Source organism: Hevea brasiliensis, chromosome 11, assembly GCF_030052815.1.
Source record: "Hevea brasiliensis isolate MT/VB/25A 57/8 chromosome 11, ASM3005281v1, whole genome shotgun sequence".
Lineage (NCBI taxonomy): Eukaryota > Viridiplantae > Streptophyta > Magnoliopsida > Malpighiales > Euphorbiaceae > Hevea > Hevea brasiliensis.
The window spans coordinates 74,332,976-74,339,872 of NC_079503.1; positions in this window are offsets into that span (position 1 = coordinate 74,332,976).

Here is a 6,897-nt window from a genome sequence, read left to right on the forward strand (position 1 = left end):
ACTAAAACATATCACACCTTACCCCTCTGTAAGGCATAATATGATCCCGTAGAATACCTAATGAACTACAGAACTTCACCTACCGATAACTCATTAAGTACCCTACAAGGGATTTTAAAAGAATTTTCTTATTTTTGACAAGTGGTGAGCATTTTCTAATAAGTACTTAAAACATTTAGTTAAAATTAAAACTAGTTAATATTTTTGGCCCATTTTATTTTTACGCAAATTTTATAAAAATTTTGATAGAGTTCCCTCTGTATTTTGAGAAAACAGTTCTTCAAATACATGTAAAAAGCACTTCTAAAAATTTTCCGCAACAACTGCTTCAATTTCATACTCAAACTCAATCAAATTCTCAACACATTTATCAACTTTCAAATTTCAAATCCACTATCCAATGATCATCAAAATACTAGCAATCCATTTCATTCAAATTAAATAAAATAGTTCCATTCATAATTCATCAGAAACAAAACAATTTAGATACATTCTTACAAAATTTACATCAAAAAAAATACAAACTAAACTTTATTACAAACTTCATACAAATTTTTGTACAAGCTGCTCAAGACCCATTTGCACGTCCATACATTTATATGCAATACATACATGAAAAAGAAATATTTACAATTAGGGTATAAATTATACTCGATGACTTTAAGCTGATAGCTCTTCACATCTCAGCAGCTCAGTCTGCTGCTCCTCTAGTCTCTGTATCTGCGACAGCAATAGAAGCCATCGTTGAGTACTAGGACTCAGTGGTGCACAACATACTAAAATAATCTTTATGCAGAATATAATCACATTTATTCAAAAAATTGACTAAACATGAGCATTAAATACAAAACATGAATGAATGAAATTTTAATGCAAACCAAGTTCATTTCGAAGTATCAAAACACATTTCATAAAACCCACAATTAGATCATGCCATTCGAAACAAATAGAATCTCAATAGCCAGAGGCTAAAGAGAAATCACATCACAAGGCTAGCTAGCTCAAATATATGGATATCCATTCACATCCTCTTCTACTGGCACACCTCAACACTTCTCCAGAGAAGGAATCAAAATTCGAAACTAATTACCCCCACTAGTCGTGCTAGTGAGGTGTTCAAATATATGGTCATGACACTGTGGTTTCAAAACTTATCTTAACAATTTGCTAAACATTGTCATTTTAATATAAATAATAACTTTCAATAATTTAAATCAAAACATCATAAGAATGCCATAATCCAATATTTCATATTATTCAAAACAGTATGCAAAAGATGATTATAAAAAGTATACGTTGTGCACAAACCTCAAGCGAGTCGCCTCTTGGCCTTGACTCGTTTCTTCGGGTTTTTTCCCGGTATTCTTTTCAACTGAAACACACAATTTTACAATGTTTCAGTACTAGAACTTAATATAAATCCAAAATAAATTTAGCTTCACATTTACCTAGTTCTAACGTGTTAAATTCGACGTTCTCGAAATTTTTGTGTTTCGGGTTACTATTCACTACACTATTCAAGTCAAATAGTTGACTTTCTAAGGCTTAATATGTATGGGAATTCCAACTTTACCCACATACCACATTTTGGTCACCAAACTTGTTGGTTTTGGTTGTTTACTCAAATCCTAAGTCTTTTAGGCAAATTTGGTAAATTTCAATTTTGGAGTCCTAAGTTGCACTGTTCCATTGGTCACTTTATTGCTAGAATTTGGCAAAACTTCCTTCATAGAAAATGTTCCCCATTGTCTTAAGTTTATTCTCCTTTTTGAATCACCCTAATTGGAGTTTTGTAGCTCAAGTTATAGCCAAAATACAGTTACTGTTCACGTGCACTGTTCATGCTGCAGATTTTGGTTCTGGCAGATTTTTGATCCAATTTCGTTCAATAATTTGATTGAGTTAAGTCCATAATTTGGTCTAATTTCCTTCATACGAAATGTTCTACTATGTCTTAGGTTTCCATCGGTTCAAGATTCACCTAAATCGGAGTTTTCTAGAGAGAATTATAGCCATTGAAACTTTACTATTCAAATGGCAATTCTGCAGTTTTGCAGGTTCAGTAACTCAACTTTGCTCAATAATTTGATTAGGTTAGTGGCATAATTTGGGTTGGTGTTCTTCATGAAAGTTTTAGATCTATATCTTATCTAATTACTGGTAAAATTTCAGGTCATTTTGACCTTCCTAGCTCGAGTTATGACCAAATGAACAAATACTGTTCATTTGGTCAGTTTGTGCAGTGGCAGCCTGCACTTATCCAACTTTGGTCAATTTGTTCACTAAGTTTTGGTCACTTTTTGGGCATGGTTCCTTAATGAAAATTGTGTCATTTTATATCTATTTTCATCCCCAATTTGTGGCATATCAATTGAACTTGTAAAATTTCCATTTTGGTCCTTCAAAGTTAACTTGATCATGCTGCCAGCAACATGACCATTCAACCTCCGAATTTGGCTTCACTTCCAACAATTCAAACACAACTCATTTGGTCACAATTGATCATTTTTCACTTCACAATAGGTCAAACATGTCATTTACTCATTTCTTGCATTTTTGGTTCACAAACCCTAAGTCCCAAAACCCTAACTCACTTAATTGTTACAATTAATCACATTTATGCATTTCCATCTTACTACCATACTCATGTAAGTTTACTAACACCTTTAATTCATTCTAAACACATCAAACCATACAAAATCATACTCCCCTTCAACAGGCCGAAATTTCAGTTTGGTCCTCCCCCCATATTTTTATTTCATTTTAAGTTTATTTACAAGCTCTTGATGCCATAGAAACACTAATTAAACAAAAAAAAAAATTGAAGTTTGTATTATTAACTTTGAGCAGAATTTTCTTCCTCCTTTTCTTCAAATTTTTCTTCTTTCTTTTCCTTGAATCCTCTTTCCTAGTTGCCCAAACAAAGTCTAGTTATGGTAGGACAATTTTCTATGGTTGGATTTTGGTTCTTCAAGCTCAAAAATGAGCTTTAATGGTGGTTTAAGTGAGGGAGAGGGTGAGGGAGAGAGAGTGACGTTTTGAAAAAGAAGAAGACTTGTGTTTTATTTTTTTTTTTCTTTTCTTTCTTTTTGTCTATTTTGCTTATGGAAGACCACAAAATCTAATTTAATAAATAAATTTATTTATTTATTTATGGCATCATGCATGAGGTCATGCATGATGTCATCACCTTTTTACTTTTTCATTTTTCTCTCTTTTTTTTTCTATTAGTTCTTTAATTTAATTCTCGATTCCGAAATTTTCTTTTCTCCGTTTTTATTTGACAGTTAGGTCAGAAGTCAGCTCTCGGGGTCAATTGACCAAAATTGCCCCTCGCCGGTTCATCCCGGTTTGCAATTAATTCCATATTTCTTTCGGCTCCCTGACCTAATTATTTGACTGGCTTAACAGTTCTTTTTCATGATTTTCTCTTTTCCACTGTGTTCATAAGAGTCCTAAGGACCGCAGCGTCACTTTTTACGGTTCGAAATTTGAGTTTAAAATGACTTCGCAGTCATTCCCGAGAAGGTCACCCATCACGGTGACTCTCGGCTCGTTTAACTTCTTATATTCTATTTTTCTTGTTTATACTTAACTAATTGGACATTACTAATTATTTGTGTTTATAGCATCTCTAGTTGTCTTAAGTGTGGTTCTAATCCCCTTAATTGTCCGGACCGACACCGGTCACCGAAACAGTGAAATCTACCAGGCTATGCAAACGGAGGTGTTACAATTTTTTTTTTAATTAAGTTCAAGCATTTTCTTATTAAATTTTCTTAAAGGTAAATTAGTTTCATTATTTTTTTCTTATTTTATTTTAATTGAATGATTTCTAAGAAAAATTAAAATATTTTTATAAATATAACTTAATTCCAAATCAATATAATTTTCCTCCAATTTTTGGTTCAAACCATCTTAAACTGCCTTTTTTTGAACAACCTTTCAAATTGTTTTAAAATAGAGCTTGAATTGGAATTAGCAGTTCAAGAACTATATCTTGAATCATCTTATGGTGATTTGATTCAAGTTCATAATTTTATTGAACTTGAATTAGTGATTTAAAAATCATAACCATTGATTTCTAAACCATGGCCACCTCCACTTATAAGTAATAAAATAAAAAACTCTTCTCCTCTATTTATTATTATTACTTTTTTAGCTTAAAACTTATAAGCTATCATAAGCTCAAAAAATCTTTTAAACAAATAGGTCAATTTAAAATTAGAGTTTGACCAGCTTATAAGCTAGGTCAAAAAACCTTTAATTAATTTTTTTTAATATTTCCAAATCATTGTTGTGATATTTCAAAATTTTTCCCTTCAAATAAATCCATAATATCTTATGAAATTAATAACATTTAATTAAAAATATTCAATAAATAAATATTAATAAGTTGAGAATACGCCCGGCTAGTGGTCAGCTCAAGTCTTAAACTGATGGAGATTGGCTTGGATTAAACTCGAAACCAATCTAAATTAATGGTTTAAGGGTTTTGAATCAGAATTAAATTACATATATGGATGGTTTTAGTCTCCTTTTCTAAGCTCTGGATTAGAACCTGAACTAATTCGGCAATTCAAATCATTAACTAGTCCTTTTATCCGTGCATTATACAGATTATTTTTTATTTTATTTTAATAATATAATTTAATATTTATTTTTATATTTTTAAAATTATACTAAAATTTTTTTAATATTTTATATTGGTATTATTAACTCATTGCTTGGCATTTTCATGGGCAATTGTACTTTTATTATCTAGGTAAATGTATTTTTTTAATTTAATATTAATAATTATTAAAATAAAATTATTAAATTAAATATTATATGATACTAATAATTAAATTTATAATTAAAAAGGATAAGTTAAAATGATACTTTAAGCTCAATTAGTTCCCATCTAAATATTTTAAAATAAAATTTATTTTTTTAATTATGTTACATGTTAATTAATGGCGGAAATACTTGTCAAATTTTAAATTTGGATCTTTAGCTTTTAGATTAATTAGACATTATCTAATAATGATTTATATTTTTAAATAAAATTATTAATTTTTAAATTTTATCAACTTGATGGTTGGACAAAGTTTACGTTATTGCAGAAAAGAGTGAAACCTCTGTGACTCATTATAATTTGGAATACATATATCTTACCATAATCTTTCTATAAAGAACAATCAATCAAAAAATTATTTATATTTCAAAGAATCTGATGGGATTAATCCTAATAAGTTAAATTTTAAGGCATAAAAATTCTTCAAGACAAAAGAGGCACTTGTACATCATAGAGTTTAATAATAATAATAATAATAATAATAATAATAATAATAATAATAATAATAATATCATTATTATTATTATTAAGATGGGGAGAAAAAGAATAAAATACCCAAAGTTTAAAGGGGTGTTGTAACTATTTGAAAAAAAAAAAGAAAAAAAAAAGATAGTAAGACAGGTGCAGACCAAATATCGCTCCTATCTTATCTAAATTCAAAATTCTATTAACCTATTAAATATTTTCAATCATAAGCTTCCTTATAATTATTCACTATTAAATCTTTCTACATGTTTTACAGGATTCTCCTCAATCATTAATTAAATCTACAAAAAGAGCTTATTTTTCTTTTCGTGTAAATATCTAAACACAAACTGATAATTATAAATAAATAATAAATTAAATGATTATATATGATCCTTTTATGAAAATAGTTAAATATAAGTTAAAAGAGAATTTCAAATTATACTTTATCTAATATTTTAAATTTGAATATTTTATGTAACTATAATTAATAGAAAATATTTTAAATTACCTTTTTTTATTTTAACAACTCTCATATAACCTTTTTTATTGTAATTTCTCTGTTTCAAGAAAGTTGGTTCTTCCCACAATTCCCAGAATAAGTAAGTAGAGTTTTCGTCACCTTGGTAGCCTAAGTTCTGTCTGCCGCCCCGTACTAGAGTGATAAATAAGCAAATTAAACCCTGCACCCAATTGCAGTATGATGAATATTGTAATTTAAATAAAAATGGATTGGATTTATTGTTTTAGTATGCTAAGTTGAAAAAGCTGAGAGTTGGCATCTTTCTCCGATAATATTAGTTATTTTAATAATTAATAGTTATTTTAAGAGCTATAATTTATTTTACTAGCTGTTAATTTAGTTAACTATTTATATAGTTTTTAAAGAAGTATTCGATAAAAATAATTTTTAGATTAGTAGTTAAAAATAAAATTAATAATAAAATTTTATTGACTCAAGCAAAATACTTTCTCAACATTTAAAACTTAGAAATGATAATTTTTTATGAATCACTATCTTAATATTTAAATACTAATATAAATATTATACGAATTAACAATATAAAACAAGGTACGATCAAATTACTAAATGTTATCTTAAAAGTTTTTGTCGGGACCTAATCAATGAAGTGCGGCGTTTATTTGTAAAGCCTCTAGCACTGAACTATGAGAGTATTGATTTTGTAGGGTTAGGGCAATAATATTTATTTTATTTAGTGTTTATGAGTTTCATCAATGATTGAATTATTTGTTTAATTAATTTAATAGTAAATATATTTCTGGAGTAAATTTAATTTAATTATTTAAATTTTGTTTATTCTTGTGATAATGCAGAATATGATGAATGATTTCCTTTTACTTTTAAAAAAATAAATTATAAAATAATTTTTATAATTTGACATAATTAATGTGTTATTGTCTATTTTTTAAACTTGAACGTTAGTCTCTATAATTTACTTTTGTTTATAAATTAGTGACTTTGTTAATCTTATACTCTCTTGGCCGATTTAGTCTAATAACTAAAAATATATTATTCGACTATTATCAAATTAGAGTCATACTTCCCTCTCCTTCATCCCTCTCTAAAAATAAAT